This window comes from Poecilia latipinna, unplaced genomic scaffold (genome assembly GCF_001443285.1).
Source record: "Poecilia latipinna isolate Pla-1442-1.1 unplaced genomic scaffold, P_latipinna-1.0 Scaffold0, whole genome shotgun sequence".
In the NCBI taxonomy this organism is placed as follows: Eukaryota; Metazoa; Chordata; class Actinopteri; order Cyprinodontiformes; family Poeciliidae; genus Poecilia; species Poecilia latipinna.
In genome coordinates, this window is record NW_015112616.1 from 807,539 (window position 1) to 828,746 (window position 21,208).

The 21,208-nt window shown below is 37.2% G+C and overlaps 1 protein-coding gene across 3 annotated transcripts in view; it reads right to left on the reverse strand.

Moving 5' to 3' along the window:
* The window catches only part of mid2 (midline 2), a 170,802-nt gene extending 150,346 nt beyond the window's left edge, over window positions 1-20,456 (reverse strand). For all 3 annotated transcript variants that reach the window (XM_015029390.1, XM_015029471.1, XM_015029229.1), the window contains exon 1: window positions 19,972-20,456. The gene's annotated coding sequence lies outside the window, so the exon portion shown is untranslated. The remainder of the gene's footprint in view (window positions 1-19,971) is intronic.
* Between the last annotated feature and the right edge of the window lie 752 nt (window positions 20,457-21,208).

Here is a 21,208-nt window from a genome sequence, read left to right on the forward strand (position 1 = left end):
AAAAAAAAAAACCCCAAACCCCCAAAAGTTTTTCCCCCCCCCCCCCCAAACCCCCCTTTTTTTTTTTTTTTTTTTTTTTTTTTTTTTTAAAATCAGTATAGGTTATTTAATTTTAAGTAAGACCATTACACACTTGTGGTAAAATTGAAACAAAGACTGTATACAAGGACCAGAATTGCACTGAAAGTGTCTCTATCCATCCATAATACACCTAAAGAAGTAGATGATACCATGAACAAAGGGCATGAGCAGTTATTAAAAAGCAGTCTGTCAGAACAGAGAGTGAACATTTGATTTAACAAAGCTACAACAAGCTGCTCTGGTTTAGCATAGAGTACATTACTAGAACAATCCCCCCCTTTGGGTTCAGTACCTAAAAATAGAAAACTAAATTGCATATAGGCTTTAAAACATGAAGAAGAAAAAAAAAGCAACATATTCCCATTTATTGCCCCAAAAGGCCTGTATTCAACAGCTCTGGTTCCAGAGTGTGGAATTAGTCTTACAGTGTTAATGCACTGCCACAGTATGAAATGTCGAAACATTTATTCCCCAGTAAAACCAAAGTGACTCTGCTTCACGAGCCACTTACTTCATACTGAATGAAACAACAAAAAGCTCTTTTGGCTTTCTTAAATGTTTTACAATAAAGAAATTAATTCGGTGAAATGGTGCTAAATACGTAAATTCAAATAAAGGTACTCTCCAAATTAGAATGATGAGACAACAATAAGAAAAAATAAATAATATTTGGATTGGTACGCAACAAGAAAGTGACTGAGAGTTTTTTTCTAATAAAGAAACAGATTTAAAAAAGGGGTTCCAATAAATATTACAAAACACATTTTTTGTTGTTTTGTTTTTGAGTGCAAAGAAATCTTTAAAGGTCAATATGTTGATGTTTTATAGCAACAAATAAGTTGATTTTTGAGGTGTTTCATTCTAAAAACCACAACATTCAGTCTGAATTAGAAAATTGAATATCAATTTGAGATTTTCTGATCAGCATTTTCAACGTTCATTGGTGTGTGTAGATGATGGAGATGATTCATCCAAGAAGACGAATCCACAAAATTCCACGATTAATTATGGTTTATGAGAAGATTAATTGTTAATTTGAGAAACCTCTTATGTCTCAGCTAAATTTGACAATTGCAGAAAAGCTGCCATGATATCTGACCATATACTTTCTTACACTCTTCATGCAATAAAGTTATGTGAAGCAAGCAGCTCACACTCCGGTGAGCCATCTGATGTTTTATTGTCATTAAGTTTTTAAAGGTAACATCAGTGAGCTCTGTGAAGTCTCATAGTTTGGAGGTTTGTGACTCAAATAACTAAAATAAACGTAACTCAGAATAGTCTGAACTGTTTTTTCCTCAAAACAGGAATATCCATGAACATCCTATGTATGCTCAATTTAACTCCACAAATTCAACAATAATGTGATATTTTTTATCTAATGGTCCCATCCAAATTTAGAGTAAACAAAGTCTTTGAAAATTAGGCGAGGTGGTTAGACTGTTTGACTAATCCTGACAACCTTTCAAAACATATTTAGAAATTGGGAGATATCTTAATGTTAATGTGTGACTGCGAGAGAGGTTTTTAATGATTTCCAGTGTGTCCAGAGATCACCTTTGCAGTAAGTTTGCTGTATTAACATAATTTAATTAAACCTGCCGCAGTTTTAATCTGGTTGTTTTAATCTTTGAATCAGTTTGCAACTAATATTTTTTTTTTTTTTGAAATAACAAAAGTACACAATGCATATATAGAAAGGAACAACAACGCAAGATGCATTTTACATACTTCTTATCCCTTGTTGAGCTAGTTCATCCAAACAAACAGCTCAAACACAGTAGAGGGCGCTGTGTGCAATACTCTTTAAATCACTTATTGAATGAGCACATCTTTTACTACATGGTTATAATTTACTGAATAAAATAGAGCTCTTTACGTAGAGAGTGATTAAGGGGCCTTTGTGTTTTTCTTTTTTTCTAAGTCTAGTGGTCCACTGTAGTGGTCGTGCTGTGCGCTCTATCAGTACGCTCACATGCAGACACGGATATACACACACTGCCAGGCAACTCTCTTGACAATGAAGTGTTTTAATTAGTGTGGATAAACAGTGGACTTGAACAAAGAGCTTGTTTAAAGCTAATACGGCTTCTGCCGCGATTGATCTGTTAGTTCTGGTTTGAGAAAAGGTCACGAAGAGGTAAACATCAACAACTCCAGAGAATCCTGTCTAGAAAAAAAAAAAATCAGCAGAAAAGCTACAGAGTCACCTGAGTGTTTGAAAAAGTGCTCTAGCATTAACATTGATGGGTTGATTTACAGATTGAAATATGCAGTGAACTGCAACATTGGTAACTTCATATCTGATTGATGCTGAGAACAGTTTTATGATTTATTCAGCTCCAATGCTGTAGCAGTACAGGAGTGCATTTTACTAATAGTTCAAGATGTAAATATAATATATGCTGAGATACAGGTCAGACAGCTGGTGCCAAGTTTTCAAGTAAAAAAAGTTTGATCATAAATAACTAATTTTTCATTTGTTCCTCTTTTCTATTCTTAAAAGAACATTCCTCTCACTCCTTCAGTGGTTTCAAGAATTTCTGTTGCCTAAATGAAAAAAAAATGAAAAAAATTTTCTTGTATTGTATTGGTTTCTCTTAGAGCAGAGCACTAAGAGAAGCCTCATTTAACATGAGGCTTTGACAAGCCTCATGTTAAATGTTTTATTTTGGGGTTTATAGGTTTAGAAAAATACCACCCTGCAGCTGATTTAAAGTTGGCAGCCAGTCAACATTTTTCCTTTTTTGGTGCACAAGCACATGGGGTTAGAATATTACCACACAGCAGTTTATATGTCTTGTTCTAATCTCCTCCATAAAAACAGACACATATTACAACATATTAATAGCTTTACATAAACAGTGATTTTAAAAACCTTGAAACTATTCCTAATATAATATTTTAAGTATGGGTTAGTCTATTTTTTATTTTTTTAATTCTTATGGTTTAATTTTAGAGCTACGGGAGTCACAACAAACTGTGTAAGTAGTTTAAATTGATAACTTATGTTCTTAATAACATATGTAGCTACTTAACAGATATATGGAGATGTAACTATCAATGGGCCAGAAATTGGATTTATACTTTTGTCCCACCCTGACTGCCTCTGATTGGTAAAATCAGGTCAAATGCAGAAAAAACAGATTTTTTTTCCAGATTCAGTTACTGCATCAAAATGAACTTAAACTATTTTGGTCTATAAATTTATCATACTTCTAGCCCCTTTTTGAGATGAGCAAAAACAATGACTAGATACTAGATTGGGTACAGATGATGCATAAATCAGAATAATCTTGATATCTTTTATCAACTATGAACTTTCAAATACCTAATTCTATATAGGAACCTGCAGCAAATGTTCAATCTTTTGTGTTATTGAAAAAAGTGATAATTTTCAGCATGTGACAGTGATAATGATGCAGCAAAGAATTGAAGGGAGTTTCATTAAATCAGAGCAGTAAGGTCATGTGGATAGATCATAGGACATATGCAATATTAGTAAACATGTGATATCACGAATAACAGCTTTATGAATATCAGCCTAAATTTTTATAACAGTCCTAAATATAAAATTCATTTTAGTGACAATCTTGTTAAATACATACATTTCTCATGATGGTGGAACTAGTAGTGAGTTATATTGGATGAAACACTTTGATCTTAAATCCCAGAGCAAACTACAAAGCCAGTTCCTTCAGCAGAATTATTTCAAATGTTCATAGGTAAGAGTGAATGTAGGCCTTTCAATAATAACACTCCCAGTTCCTCAGGCAGAACTACAACAAGCAGAACAAATGAATGCCAGTGCATTTCTAAAAAAAAATAAGTTAAAAAAAATAACAGGAACATTGATGGGAATAGTAGTGAACATACAAAATGTAGAACTTTAAGGTGTAAACTCAAAATAGTAGCAAACATCTGGATGAACTGCATGCAAGACTATTGAAAGCTGAAGATTTGTTATGAATTTTTAAACACCCTCAGAAGCCTTTCCGAAAATAACGGGTCAATAAACAAAACAGAAAAAATATTCAAATGAATTACATAAACTCTAATGTTTATGGTCCAGGATTTGTATGCCTGTGCCTTTTGGCAAAAAAAACCCCAAAGAAACAACAACAACAAAAAAACTTTCTCAAGTACCGATGCTGAGGATAGGAAAAGCTGTGAGGCTTGCAAAACTGCATTGATTATAAATGGGGGAAGCGATATAGGGAAGTGAAAACGGAGATGTGGGGGTTATGGAATAGATGAGACAGTGACTGAGAGGAACACCGGAAATAAACATGACATATGAATATTAAGAAGCAGGGGAAAATAGGATGCAAGGAGGGGAAATAGACGGTGAGGGAAGGAGAGATTATCTTCTCTGTGTGGATGGGAAGGCTAATCCTTAACATGGAACAGATTAAGTGCATGACACAAAATGCACATTTATGAGGCAGAGCCGTCAGCTAAGGAACACTGCTTAAAAGGATTGCACACAAAAACACATCCTGCAGAGCGTATGATAGTACTTCTTACAAAAAAAACTCACACAGCCTTCTTTTTTTAATACTATGGCAAATGAAAAGAGGATTAAACGTGGGTTTGCAAAATGTAGGCATCTAATATTAGCACATTAAAAGGTAGTCCTGGCGTTCTCTACATATACAGTTACCTGGTTATATTTACAAAAACAAGAAGGCATTAATCTGATGCAATAAAAATAGTATGCTTCTGACATAACTAAAACTCTGGAAGCTTGATACAATCAAAAAACAAACAAACAAAAACGAGACAACAAACAAAAAACATGGTTAAAGAATCCAGCTTCCCTTGAATATACTCCCTAATTATCTCATGTTGAAAATAACAATATCCCGTTTGTATTTTCTGTTTAGTCCATGGAAATTAGGGCAAGAAGCAACAGGATTTCTGGGGAATTATATACACCCATAGTGCCATCTAGTGTCTCCTGGAAACACATGAGCACAGACCCAGATCCCAGCCAGATTAGGTCAGGTGTAACGAAGTCAACCTAATGTTAGTGCAAACCCTGCAAAGCTCAAGTATGATTAATGCTGACACAAATCTTGTATGTTAAAAGGACACGGAAGAACAAAAATTCAAAGGAGTTTTACATCAGAGGAAAGTGAGGAAAGAGCTGCCGTAACTAAAGAGGAAAAGCCATCAGCTGTCCTCACAGCAACTGATATATGAGGATAAATAATTAACAACATATAACTAAAATGATTTAATATGTGTTACATTATGAATCAAATCATGAACTCATTAAGTCTGATTATGACTTTTTATTTGATCAGCCAGTCAAAACGATAATCGCACAGATAATTTATTCTAATTTAAATATTTTAAAGCTCTCTGCTTGAGATGAAATCCTAGTTGGAGATTAAAAAAGGAGATGGCTCAACAGGAGCGGAAAATGTAAATCATTTAATTTACCTCCTGTGAGTTTCAAGATATTAATCGAAGTGAAGACGAGTCGCTTGACAAACCACAACTGTATGACTGACACGCAGCCATGAACAAAGTGTACTGATGATAATATGAATATATTTTCATCAACCAGTGCAAATCAGCTGAAAAATCTAACAATGTGAAGGACTGTCACTGCATCTGCATAATGTAAAAACAAGCAGCCATGAAACAAATCTATGCCACAGCAAGATTAAAATCAGAAACTACACATACATACTATGCACTAAGCAAAAGTGTGACATGCGATGTGACAATGTGACATATATAACATGGAGCGGGAAAAAAAACTTCTGTCAGAAAATCAGTAAATTCCACATCTTTCCTCATTTCTACTGCAGTATTGGATAGCAGTGCAATATATCCGCTGTTGCTGATGAAATTCAATATACAGCAGATGAAGGGAGCCACGTCCTGTAAAATCTATTACCAAGCACAGCAGAAAGACTGCAGCTTTGCGTGTCAATTTGAGTGAATACTCCATAACAGCGTACACACTGAATAAAACAAACTGTCCCTTTCTCCCCACATCCTCAAAAGAGTCGCTTCAGGACTTCTGAGCTTGTTTCTCCATCTGCTTCACTTCTCCTCTCTCCTTCAGGCTGCATCCATCTCCAGTGTGTGCTCCCCTCTCCTTCATCAGCTCTAAACAAGATTACAGTTGCCGTTTTTTAGCTAAATATATTCTAGCTAACAGTGACATCTCATCATCCAAGACTTAATAAAATAGTTATCACTATTTAGCGAACTGCAGTCAAACAGTTTCTCTGATCACTTCGCTACAAATCGATGTGCTGCTGATTGATAAATTGTTTTTATAGAGCTTTCATCGAAATCTTTGATTTTTTGTTTTTGTTTAGATTTTGTCACATTCTAGCTTTAAACGTACAATATGACAATCTTTTTTTCTCTAACACATTAGGTTGCTATATTTAAATGGACAGTACAATTGAGTGCTCAGATTGTGAGTTTCTATGTAGGCCTTGTGATGGACTGTCCAGTACGTAACCTACCATTTGCCCAGTAACAGCTGGGAAAGGCTTCAGCACATCTGTAGGACTGAACAAGACAAAGTGACTGTGAAAAACGAACCAGTGACTTCTTCTAGAGTAACACATTTTCTAAGCCAACTCTCCAAGGAGATTATTTCACTTTTTTTTTTTTTTTTTTAATTCAAAAGTCTTACCAGATCTAAACAGGCTTCAATTGAAACTGGGTCAAAATATTATTTGCAGACAGAGTGAGAAAAAAAATACAACACATTTTAATTCTTTGCAGTAAAAAAACGCTCTGATTTGATGACAGATTTTTTTTTGTTTGTTTTAGAGAATAGTCCAAGCCATTTCAGGCTCCGTTTTTCATCCCTGTTCAGTCTCTTGAGAGGGGCTTGGAAGAGATTTCCGAACTGTCATTAATTATTTGCACCTCCACTGTCAGCTAAATTCAGAGCGAGAGATGGAGAATAGGTTTCCATTTCTGTCAAAGTAACCCAATTTGAGAATAAAAGTAACTCAGCACACCCGGGGTAAAACATTATCTGAATATTGCGTCAAAATTGTATATTCTGAGGGAGGCTGTGAATAACTTTAAATGATTACAGGAGAAGCTCAAACTGTGAGAGAAATATGTCAAAATCTACCTAGGGGGCTAAACACTGAGAATGCAAATTTTGTTTTGCAGAGTTTTTTTTTTTAATTATTTTATTTTATTTTATTTTTTTTTTACTTTTTATCACTTTTATCCCAAAACACACAAAAGCAATTTTAAAGTCAAAATGTAAATATACATGCATACACAATTGGGGAAAACTACTTTTTTAAAAAGCTTTGACTTTTACCCTAATATTTGCTTAGTTGCTAACCCTAAAAACACACAGACTTGGGAAATATATATACACAATAAATTAAGAAAAACAATCATATATTTAGAACACATTCAGAATGTATGCATGTCACAAATCTTCTTGTAAGATTGGATTGGTTGTCTTTTTCATGTGTTGTGAATTGGTGCAAAATAAATAAACTGAACACAACTGCTTTTTTTATCCAACTTGCACTAAATCTTAACAACAATCATCGTAAATTTGTGAAAATCCCCAACGGCTACAAATACTCAGTAAGGTCACAAAGAGGTAGTGCTTTTTTATATAAGGATTGATATTTGAGGTTTCTGGTTTACTTCCTGTTTGATTTGCATCTGCAAATCTGAATTTGCATGCCTCTGGCCTGTGCTCTCCAAGCAAAAAAAAAAAGAAAAAAAAAAAAGTGAAGGTNTAATTANGAGACANAAGAGGTCCAGATACAGTATACCCAGCTCGACTTTACATCCTTTGGGAAAGATAAGAAAAATCCAGCTCCACTTTTCTGTCCACTTCCCTTTAAAGCAGTGTCACTCTGTGAAGATTTCCTGCCCACATTAGCCAACATCTTGGCATAGTTTGAGTTGAATTACTGCCAGACTTGCTGATGCTGCTCTGTTAAAAATTACTGTACTCTTTGTTGTTTTCTGGATGTGAAGGTGAAGGAAGGATGAATCAAATTCGATAGATTCTTTGGGATTTCATAATTATGTTTTAGCTACAGTAGGAATACTTTTATGGAAACTGTGATTTTTTTATTTTATTTTATTTTTTACATATTTGATAAAACTCTCACTATGTCATGGCAGTGTACTATGAGACAGTTTATCTGTGAACAAAGAGCTCCTACACCTTCTCCCAACCAGAACCAACCAACCAGGAGCTAGGTCTAAGCTTTGTCAATGACCCTTGTGTACGGGCTGCTCACACGCTCACTGATTGCTCACTGCGCTGCACCTCCTTCCCCACAGTGGAGCCTGCTGTGAGTACTCACATTTCATGCTTCTGGTGCACGGTAGCACTGTGGTTATGCTTTCAGCATTGGCTATTAATAAAACTAATTTATTTGGAATTGGGGCCTTTCTCACAGCACCTTCCTCAAATTTGCATAGTAAACTGCAGAAACTTCATGCTTCGTGTGTTTCTCAGTCCTGATCTGCCACAAAATACACACATGCAAAGGAGCCCAGGTAAATATTGCATTCTCACTTAGAGCACATCACCCCCAGTTCTGTTGTCCTTACAACGGCCAAACATAGAGAAGCAGAATCCAGTTATTAACAATAATCTGTAACAAACATCCAGAAAACTGCAGAAACACACAGCTCCATTAAATCAAGACTAAAAACCCATCTGTTTAGGGTTGCCTTTGATGAATAAGAACTGAAATAGTAATTGTATTTTGTATCCCAACTTTTCTTTGCTTCCCTTTATTTTGTAACTGCAATGTACTGCATCCAGCCTGTTGGTTTATGTTTTCATCATGTGAAGCACTTTGAATCGTCCTGTTGTTGAAATGCGCAACACAAATAACCTTGCCTTTGTCTTTACTCCTCCAACAATCTCACTGTGACATGACATTTTTCTAAAAGAAATAAGGAAACAATAAACATTAAAACCATCACAGAGCCTCACTTCAAACAATCCAAAGAAACCTTTCAGTCAGCCAAATAAGCGGGCCTGTCATAAGATGTTTGACGTGTTTTGACACAAGGACTTATAAACTGCTACATGATTCCAATATTTGATCTAAAACAGCAACGGTGCTCATCTCAGCTTCAGTCTAGGTTTGGACCATCCCCAGATACGAAATATGCAATGCGTGATTCAAGGTGGACCTTCTAAACAACAGGTAAGGAACCTCTTCATCTTCCTTGGCTATTAAACTGGATTGAGTCATTGAATTGTTGGTAGCTTGCTCAGTACAAGTGTCGTCCACTAAAATGTAAAATATGTGGCTCTGAAGTCCAGTTGCAGACAACAAAGCTGTGACAGAGAATTGAAACTGTGTCAACAACAAAAACAACAAAAAAATTTTACAGAGTTAAAATAAGCGAGTTATTTGTTATATTGTATATAATCACAGGCACACTGAATCTTTTTCACAAGCAATTTTTGTTTCACTCTCAATATAAAGTTAATGTTAATATTTGCAGTTTCAATTATGTTTTGCAATGTCTTTTTTTTGTTGTTTTTATTTTAAGCTGTCATTACTTTAGCCCCATAACACCATAGCAACAAAGCAAGTGAATTGAAATGACTTTCTCTTCAATACAACAAGAAATGGGTCTTAAATCATGTGTGAAAAAAGCTGTTCAGCCTCAGCGAAAGACCTTTTTCATCATTCCGCCTGCAGGACATGAAATGAACAAGAATGTATTAAATCTCTTGGGAAAAGAAGAAAAAAAAATCTAAGAAAAACAACCTACAAAAACCCACTTGTGTAACTCAATTCAAAAGTGAATTTGTATAGAGTGAGATTACGTGGATACTCAGAACAGCGGCATTGTGATAACATTTTCACATGAAGTCCTGATGTAATTATCCGGACTCATTCAAACACAGTCAGAGTCGTTATAGCTTCATATCTCAGCGTAAATAAAGGGCAGAAAGACAAACTCCCAGCTCCATTCAGAGGAGACCATGGTGGTTTTCCTGTTCGCCAACCAAAGTTTATTTATTTATTTTTTTTAATGTTAGATCACCTTCTAAACACAGCTGAAGAATGCTGCTGAGTGGCAGCGGTGGGAGCAGTGTGATGGGGGGCAGGACTGACTTTTTTTCCCATGAGGCCGAGGTTGCATGGGTTATGAGAGTATTGCTTTTGTTGGGGTTTTCTAAGAGCTGGTTTCCTTTCTCGTGAGATGAGGAATTCAGTAATGAGATCTAAAAATGCCATGTTGCAACTGTAATTCTTTATTTGCTTTATGAGAAAGCCAGTGGTGGAGGAGGACAGCAGAAGGCTGGAGTCTGTCCAGTGTTCTCCTGAACACAGAGGGCTGATTCAATATCACTTTTAGGGCTTGAATGTGCAATACAGTGTTATCTCGCTGGCCCACATGCAAAGCTTTTCTCTAAAGAGTCAATTGTCCAACAGTTTTCTGTAAGAAAAAAATAACTTAACACTTATGAGCGCTTATTCTTCATCAAGCAGTCAACCCTGTGAAGGCTGGAAGCACTTCTGCAATAAAAGTGATAAGCTGAGAAGTGCAGCTTTAGGTCGATGGAGGTTTTGTATCTGATTTGATCCCCAAGGTCAGAGCTAAATCCTTTGGCACTCTCAGGTTTAACCTGGAAATGTGAAAAATCTCTTCTGACTTCAGGGAAGTACGGTGTCGTGCCCTCAATTTTAGCAAAGTAAAACTTTATTTTGTTCAGGAAGTAATGTCAAGTCAAACCATCTCCAAGGTAAAAATCTCAGTAAGGTAATATTTAAGATAACCCTCACTATAAAATAGCAGTGCATCATTTGACCAGATACAAAATGTCCCTGGTTCGTGACTTCATATCTTCAGGTAAACGTCTCCAATTAGAAAGAGGCAACATGAAATCAGAAATACATCGATCACAGATTTTTTTTATTTGTTTTTTTACCATTTTCTAATTATTATGAAGCTCTGACCTGTTGATGTGCATTCTGATCTCTCTTTAGATTCTGTAATTAAACTGCATTGAAAATATTTATTTCAATTCAATCCAAAAATACTTTATTGTAGGAAAGTTAAATAGCCTTTCTTCAAAGTAATGGTGATAGAAGGATGGGTATACAGAATGGATGTATACGTGGTTGGAGGGACATTAAGCTGTCTATGTAGCATCTTATATTAGCAACAAGAGCTCCCTTGGTTACTAAAACGTCAGATTCAATACGTATTTCATTAATTTGTTTCATGACAAATTAATGAAACAGGGCAATGTTTTTGTAACATGTAAACCCTTCCTGTTACTTTCTATAAGTTTTCTTCTCTCTTGCTCTGTCACAGCCTGAATCAACAGAAGAGATGAACTGATGTGAGATATTAGTGTCGTTGATTCTGTGACCTTTTAGAGCTTGGACAGAACAAACCAATGGTTTGGAAAACACATGGTTTTTAAGTTCCAGGTCATCAGTGCTGGTAAAGTTGAGGTTTTCATTATGGCGTCTGGTGCAGACAACTCAAAAGGCTAAAATACCCAAAAGAACAAAACATCCAAAATGCACTTAAAACAAAGCAGAAGCCAAACAAGAGACAAACAGAAACAAGCTCTTCCACTGCATAAATTCATTGTGTGAAGTTCTGAAATTACTGCTGGTGTATTAAAAAAAAAGTGTCATCTTCTAATTTAAATCAAGATGCATATGACAAATAGTTTGTTTTCCGCAACCTACCAATTAACATTCCTTCCAACACTGTGGAGGACACAGAGCAGATAATCTGGTTCTAAACTGGCAGAACTGAATGGGATACATAAACCCTGCAAGGGAGATGATTATAAACTACAAAGGAGAGATTTAGATCATGTTTGTCAGTAGGAGGGGGGTGTAGATGTGTCTCATAAATCTAAATGAGAAATCCACAGTAAGTTAAGAAGGCTGAAAGGAGGTGGAGAAGGAGTAGAAAGGCTAAGAGAGAAGAAAAAGAACAGAGTGTGATTGTGCCCGTTTCTCCCCAGAAATCCGTACCTTTAGTCTGACAGCAGAGGTCAGTGAGACAGAAATTAGGAAGGATATTTCACAGTAAATTAGGTAAAGATGCCAATCCATGCACCTCGCACGACCTTTAATGTTTCTAAGTAACAAGTGGTGACAGCAGACACGAAGAGGACACTGTCTTCTTCAATTCTGCTCCAAACTGCCTCCACAGAACAGCCTCAACTGGATGCTTTTGTTATGCCACTAACAAAGCAAAGTATCTGACACTAAATTAAATACTGCCATTAAAGATGCAGCAGATAGCTTTTATAAAAATATGTGTTTTACATATTTGTTAAAACACATTGAGACAGAATCTGTGAAAAACATCAAACTCCTCTGCCTCCTCCCTATGGTGATGCTTCAGCGATACAGGAATGATACCATTGATGCACTCACTTTATGCACAGCTCGCTGCTAAATTTTGTTTAGAATATAACCTTTGAAAGCAGCTTTGGATACCTTTATGTCAGCCAAGGCCACCCCAGTGTAACACGTCACGCAAAGGTAACTACACCCCCTCATCTGAATACAGGACACACTACCACCATCCGCTCCAGTTTAAAAGAATTACATTGCAACATTTTACAGCTTAACATTTACACAATCAACTGAATTTGTTGCATCAAAGACACGGTTGCAGCTCGTCCTGATTTGTGTTTTGATTGTCACTTTTCTGTCCCACTAAAACAGAACAATTTGAGGCTGTCAAACTGTGAAAACCTCCATGGGTATGAATACTTTTACAAGGCACTGTCCTCTCACAGCCAGACAAGAAACATAAACCAGCATAAAGAGAAAAGAAAAGTAATGCTTCTGCCAATATTGTGAGTGCATCTAGTGAAGAATCCAACAGATATTGTTTAGCAAGTTTTAATGGATTCCTGTTCTACACCACAGCCGTCATGAAAATGACACTAAGGCCATATTAATTTGATCGAGCGGGAGACTGCTATAGATTGCCAGTTAACTTTGTTTTGTCTTAAGTAGCTCATTCATCGCAACTTCATTGCTTTAATTTATAGAAAACTACTTTCCTCTGTTGCACTATATTGGAAAGAAATGAATGGAAATGAGCACATGTAAACAAACCATCGCTGACTAAAACGAAGTTAAAACACCGAGAAACTGCAGCTGCCAATATGAGCACATAACCGAGTAAACAACAGAAAAAAATGATTCAATTATCTTTATGAAGCTACTCTAATGAAACTGATAGATAGAAGCTCATTTATGAAAATTGATAAACTAATCAGGCAATAAACAATTCATAAAGAACCCGTCAAAATATGATTATTAAAACCAGGCTAAGTTTGTGTTCCACCTTCTTCCTGCCTGTTGTCATTTCAGCTGTTTGTCATCATTATTCACACTAACTGAAAACATCATCCAGCAGTTTCCTGAGGGTCAATCTCATAAGGTGAAAGTAAGGTAAATTCATTCAACCAAGTGTGGCAGTTGTACAATGACAGACACATTTATGCAGATCTTTATTTACTCCTGACAGCAAATGTCTACTACAAATTCATTTATAGGATCTTTACTCTGCATAGTAAACCATATGTCCTTGTTTTTTCACTTCCGATTAAAAAGAGGGGGAGGATGTGTATCTGTGTGTGTGTGTGTGTGTGTGTGTGTGTGTGTGTGTGTGTGTGTGTGTGTGTGTGTGTGTGTGTGTGTGTGTGACTATATGCACATGTGCATGAAGGGCATGAAGGACACAGTAGTTTCCCAAAGGAGGAATTTATCTGAAAACAGCCTCTCGTGAGTTGGCTTGATCTCAGCCCTTCGTTCTTCGGGGGTGGGCTGTGAATGCCTGTGTATTTTCAGAGTTGGGGATTTTGTAGGTTTTTCATACGGCTGCACGTCCATCGATGCCTCTAAGCGCTAGGCGGACTGACAGCTTGGTCCAGCTTTCAGCTCAAGAGATGGCCCACCAGCAAGGTCTCAATACCTGTCTGCCGAGGAGCCTTATCTGCCATCAGATGACAGAGGAGAAAGATGCTGCTCTCCCAACACTCTACCAGGGCAAAAACTGAACTGTCTTGCCTCTGTCCGCCTCTTGTTTGTCCGCCCAACACTGGGAGACCTCTGCTTCTTTAGGCTCAGCTGGACATGACAGCTTGGCACAGTGTCACAGTTATTCTGTAAGAGGCAGGAGGGGATGACGCTGTCATGAAGCACTCTGAAAGAACACATTTGGACATTCACTTCACTTCTTCTATTCAATTGAGCATGATTTATTTTTAAAAAAGGTAAAGACTTTTTGAAGGTAGTCCTTTAAACTTAGTCTTACTGGTCCCACATCCTCACATGTTCTCCTGTTTCTAAATCTAATAAATGCACTAATTAGATAAAACTGCAAAGAACTCTTGACCGCATCAGTAAAGCACTCCTACAAGCCATCTGTCTTGTTTTTCTTCTTTTGTCAGGGGCAAACTGTGAGCCTATTAAGATAAGATGCCCACTTATCGATAGGTGGGGACTTCCATCAGTCATCCAAAAACAGCTTGAACAGGAGGACCCTCATAATTGAATATTAAACTCCTGATGAGGGCTGAGATTAAATAGTGCGATGTCGACTGGAGGCTTCGATGTGTTTCTGCCGCTGTGCTGGCAAAGAAGCGACTGACTGACCTCAGTATCCCACCGTCTACGGTAACCCATTGTTTGGATATAAAAATCACCACTGGCGCAAATTCATGCAGAAGAAACTCTCTGGAAACGACTTAATAAACCTGATATGATTCAGTTCCCAGTCAAACTAAACTAAATTATTAACTAAGAAGATATCCAAACCCTATCTTACAGTAAATTTAACATACATACAAACTAAAATAAGTGTAAGCAGACTTTCAGGTGGTTCGGCACACCAGTGAAAGGAAACTCAAAATTAGGTATTCCCAATAAGACAATCGTTTTTTTTTATTTAGTTCATTTGTGCCAAACAACTGAAAAAATCTAAAGAGAAGAACAAAAATTCAACATTTAATTTTTATTTGGCTTGAAACCAAAATATGCCAACAGCATTCTTTGGTGTTTGGTTTTGGTTACTGAATCCATTATTTTGATGCCAGCAAATGTTGCGAGAACATCTGAACATTAGGCAGCGGTTATTATTATCAACACAAAACCTATTAATCTACAGCAGAAGAAGAGGTCACAATGAAATAATCAGATTAAAAGTAAAGTTGCATAATGTTGGATTTTTCATCATACCTAATATGCTAATGTTTTCCAACTCAATCTATCTCCCAGCGCTGACAATGATGTATTCATAGATTTTTTTTTTCCCACTCTAACTCCATCAAAACCCCTCCCTACATTTGAATGAACATTGCACCCACTGATATAATGCCCCACTGGCAGAACCACATCAGAAACAAAGCATGTTCAGGCTGCAGCTGCAGCCTGCAAAGCAGATAACCTCAGATTTATGTGTAGGATGCATTCTGATGGAAATTTCTTTAATTTTCTATAGCGTAGTATATTAACTTTTAGGACCGTGACAAAAAAATCGATTCACAGGAGAATCATGATTGTTATTTACAGAATCAATATAAAATACTCCATTTTGTAACTATATTGGACATCCTGATGCCATTCCACAGCCGGTACTGGAATATACGCATGCATGGAAAGCACAAAAACAAACTACAAAAATGAAAGAGAGAGAGAGAGATTCAACCGCCCCTGTGTTCATTGAAGGCAAACATTTGGGCTCATTATGGTTTTTACAAAACGCCTGGGAAGACCGAGCTTCACATGAGCTTCACCGTGGTTTGCAAAATGAAGACTGTGTGCTTTGGGAACGCCGCAAATGTGCAGAGCCAAAGTACAGCTGATCCAAGGTAAAGCAGAGCCTCCTGTGCAGAGCTCTGTGTGGTGTGATGTGTGATTGGTCAGACATTTTTTGGCCGTGTTTTATGCAGAAATGCACTTGGGAAGCAAAGTTGATCTTTTGCTTCAACTTTCACTACCTCCACTTTGCGTTTTTGGATCCGCGGGAGGCATGGATACTTTTAAGGAGCATTATGTCTGACACGGTAAATAATTATGTACATTTGTGTAACTCTTCACTAAACTACACTGTGAGATGGCTATAAACTTCTGGATAGAAATCTCCCCTGTCATCCACAGAGGAGACTGTTTCGTTAAAGTAAAATGGAGAACGCAGGGAGGGAGTAAATCCGTCTAAGAATGAATTAATGTTTAGAAGCTAATAAATGTGAAAAAGATACTTTTAATGTCTCCATTTGTCATTCTGCCCTGCAAGGCAGACAATAGTAGGTCATAAAGATCCTTGGTACAACTATAAAATGAAGCATAAATCATTATGAATAATTTCTTTGAATCAAAAATTCGATTTTGACTTGAATCGTGGCCCCAAAACTCTGAATCAAATCAAACTGTCAGATAGTAAAAGACTCCCACTTCTATTAGATATATGGGAAATAATTTCTCAACATATCATTTTAAAACTTTATTGCGCTTCGCCTCTAATGGAGGCGATAATATATCCATCCACGTCACCTGTGACAAGACAATGTGACATTCCTGTGAAGTTAATTATCCTACCAAAAACATTGAAGTAAAAATTAAATAAACATGTGTACTATTTTTATGTTTACTAGCTGACACATTTTACGGATATTTTCTTAAAGCCAAAAGAGGAAAAAATAGAAAAGTCATTAATGGTTTTGTTCTATCCGTTCATATCCGAGTTCTGCAGGTGAGAGATAGAGCATCCTTCAGGATTACTGACATAGAGGTGTGTAGAAAAGCTTTAAAATAAATGGTTGTTAAGAAGACTTGGTGCCCTCAAGATGCTGCTCTTTGCTGCATTTTTCTAGCAATGAGCTTTGAAGATTTATTTCTTTTTACCACCTTGTTCATTGTGCATTGTGACAATGCACAATGCACCAGCCTTGTTTGTCTTCATCCAGCCTAGTTTGTCACCAGTTGCAGTTGTTAAAATATTGTTGTTCATTCGTCTGAGTGTAGATAAGGGGAACTTTAGGAACCTAGCTAGTTTCTTTGAACTATTTATAAAAACACTGTACATCCATCCATTTTCTTACACCCTTGTCCCTAGTAGGGTCGGGAGGGTTGCTGGTGTGTGTCTCCAGTGAGACATTTCAGGCAAGAGGCGGGGTGCACCCTGAACAGATTGCCAGTCCATCGCAGTATCTATGTACATATTTAAAGAACATACAAAACAAAAACATGTATTTTTATTTCCCTTCTCATATTCTCATATTTAAAATACCTCAATTGAGAACAAAATGGAACCACGGTCAAATCCCTTGTCTTTTGTGCTCAAACTTTAGGGATAAAGCCGGATAATTTGGATTTCTTTATGAAAGTCAAAACATATGGAAAAAAAAAAGTTATCTTCTCTTTCCCATTGAGAAGACTGGCTAAAAAAGTTGGAAAAATAAAAGTCAGAAATGATGAGTTGAAAGCTAACACTGGATATTCTGGAAAAGTATAAGTAGCTAAAAGTTTTATTTTACTCTACAGGAAAAATTAAAGGTCACTAAGTGTCATACTGGTGAAATATACTGTTTTTCCAATGTGGAGTTGTTCAATCTTAAATTAATAACATATTCAGTTATATTTATTATTATAATAAATATACATTAATGCAATAAATGGTGCATTTCCTTTACTGCTTTCTACACATCTTTACCAGGGAGCGTGGTGCACAATGTTAACGAAGTCAAGCAGGTACACTACTTAACTATTCTCGGAAGTCACTGCAGCTGCAACAACGATTTCCAATCCCCCGTCCAACTCTCTGCCACAACTATAATCATCCCAGCACGTAGACACAGATATCCTGTCCTTCCAGTAGAAAAGGCACAGCTTCTGTCATCTTTATAATGTCTTAATTATCGTCATCTGAGGCTGCAACTGCGGAGCGTGAGAGAGAAATAGGAAAAGCTTGGATAGAATGAGAAAGCAGGCAGCACCCTGTAGATGTTTGATGAATGAGGGTGTCAGCTGTATTCACCCAACTAGCAGCCTCGTCTCAGAGAGTGTCAGGCCCCATGCACTGAGACCTGTCTCATTAACTACTTTGATCAGGCAGTATAACAAGGAAGACATAGAGAGTGGGCTCATTCATCTTTATTATAAGACGGTGAAACAACAGTTCATTAAATGTGGTTTTATATTCCAGTGCTGATCGGCGTGAAAGAGACAAAACATCATATTTTGGGTTGGGACGCAGATCTGTTTGACTGTGTTTTACAGGATGAGCTTACACTAACCAATTATTTGTCCTCTCATTTTAAAACACAGAAAAGCAACGCTTGTATTGCTCAGGTCTAATGCATAATGGATGGGGAGCTGACATTTTGCACTCTGCGTTTTTGATGTCAAACCTTTTTCTGGTTCCTACTGTCACCAGCAGCAAGCCCTCAACAACATACCAAGAAACCAGAGCCAAACTGATGAAATATCCCTAAAGGTCACCCTGTCATATTCAACTTACTTTGAATAATTACTACAATGACTACTCTTCCCTGACTTATGCTTTTTTTCTGCATAAGTAAGAGAAAAATATGTGCATAATATATGTGCAGAATCCATTCTGAACTTGTTTCTATCCATATTGTCTAAAGTCATTCTGTATGTCAGACTGATGCAGTGGGTGGGATGGGATTCAGCTAAGGTGACTTTCTCAGGAGTAGATCTGGATATCTACATCAACATGTACCCAGATTTAGAAAATTAAGTGAAAATATTTCTGAAATTTTCCATAATACCAATACCGTCATGTCATGGACAGGCTTTAAGTCACCACAGATTTTTGTTTAAATAATAGGGAAGTGCAGCTCTGCCTCTCCCAACTTGTTGCTGCACACAAACAGCTGGCTGAAAAAATACGCTACTACACTTTGCTCTTGTATTCATAAGATAAAGATTCTGCTGTTTGGAAATATTCCCAGTTGACTAAAAACAATGTGAGGTCATGATGTGGAACTCCAACATTTTACATTTTTGTTTAAAGACATAGTGTAAATACCACTCAAAGTTATAATTCATAACTTTAACAATAAAAGGATCACTCTCTTGTTTTCACTGATATTTATGAACAATGTGCTGTCTTTACATTTTTATTTATTCAAAGATGTAAAGGTACATTTCATTTACAGGTGTCAGAACCAGAAAATGTTTTTTGCCTCCCCATCAATTTCTTTTCTTAACTAAACTTTATTAAGGGGGAAAAGTTACACAAACTAACTATGACATCGAGCAAGTTTGCCCTTTTATTGATATGAAATATAAAGTGTTAGAGCAACCAGTGTTTTCTCAAACTACCTGAAGTATAGGGCGAGCAGCTCTGCCTCCTCCCAACCTGGTGCTGTGCACTGTCAGTCAGCAGGCTGAAAGATGGCTTCTACACCTTCCTCTTGCACTCAAGGCAGACTCCACAGTCTGCAATATGTCCAATGATTGTGTGAACACTGAAGGAGGACTAACAAATTAACTTCTGTGCAAGTATCACAATGAGGTATTTTTACTCAAGCTTATTTTGTGAGACTCTCATACCAGCTCATCCCTACTGCTGTGCAATACTGGTGAGTTCAGGACCAGTTAAATATTTTTGGAAAGACTGAATATAATTTAGTCAGCTTCTTTGGAAACATTTGGGGGAAAAACAATGACAACTATTGTGTTCCCAATAGACGCTACAGTATACTGAGCTTATGCAAGAGTTCATCTGTCCTCCAGCACTCACTGTTTTGTTGCTCCATGCAGCATCAAAAGCTTCCCACTGGCAGCACACAAACAAAATTGATTATTTAGCCTGTTTGTGTCCTTATGTGCATCCCACCACAATAAAGCAGAGGAAAGAAGCGCATCCTACCTCCGCTTGCCGTGACAGCCCTGGATGTCGACGTGAAGAGGAGGAAGGAGAAGAGGCTCGCCGTGGAGATCACAGTTTCTTACACTGAGAAGTTTTAACGAAGCAGCGACTTAGGGATCACCCACGTTGTAGCAGAGGGGTGAGTAGACGCCGTGGAGAGTATTATTATTATTACTATTATTATTACTATTATTATTACTATTATGACTACGCCCCAAAACAAAACTGGTCGTGGTTCCTCCGCGTCAGACCGTCAACGCTTCTCGAGGATGTTGTTGCTCTCCAACTCAGCTGTGCGCAACGGTGCGCTCACACTCTCTCCCGACGTGGTCCCCAAGCCAAACGCTCCCCGGAGGACACGTGATCCAGCCCACAGGGGGACAGGAATAGCTCTCATTCCCCTCCAAGGCAGCAGCTGGGATCGGTTTCACCGCTGCTCCATGCCCGCGCACCAAACCCGCGCTGTGCGCACCCATACTCCTCCTTCTCCATCCGCCCTCTCACCCCCTGCGGCCTCACGGTGTCGCTGTCATTGGTATTTATTTCCACTTCAAAAATACAGTTTTTCTTTGTTTTTTGTTTTTTTGTTTTTTCCCTTTCTCTACAAGAAAGGATGCTGCTAAAATTAGTCAGGTGAGTGGCAGTCTAATAAGCATAATTTGAAAAAGTGGCATTATTTGAAAACCAGCAGTGTAAAGTCATTCTTAAAGTAGCCAGGGAAATAGTAAGTGTTTGCTTAATGCTAGATATGCTTACGCAAAATTATTTGAGCTAGTTTTATGCTATTCCAATTCAGCTTACTATTTGGCCATGGGATTCAAAATTTCCTCCTCCAAATGTACCATTTTTTTTAAAATCTTGTTTTGGGTCTTTTTTTTTGGAACTGCAAAATGTTTGCCCCATCTGCCCATTGGAGATTTAGTTTTGACTTAATCCTTTGATTGTATCAACGTTCTCTGATCGGAAGCAACATTAACATGGATCCAACTTTAATCTGGTAGAATCTGTGGAGGCTCCGCAAAACTAAATATGACATTTGTCAAGAAAAGTAGATCAGCGATATTTTATTAAATGTTGGCATGACTTTTACAGTCAGATGAGAGCATGATAAATGCAAACTTAGAGGCAACTGGAAGTTAAAGATTGAAAATGAAAGCACCCAAAATGACTTTAAGACCATAATTGTAACTGGGGCGCCTGGTATTTTTCTGATTTTATGGCTGTAAAATTCTCAAAA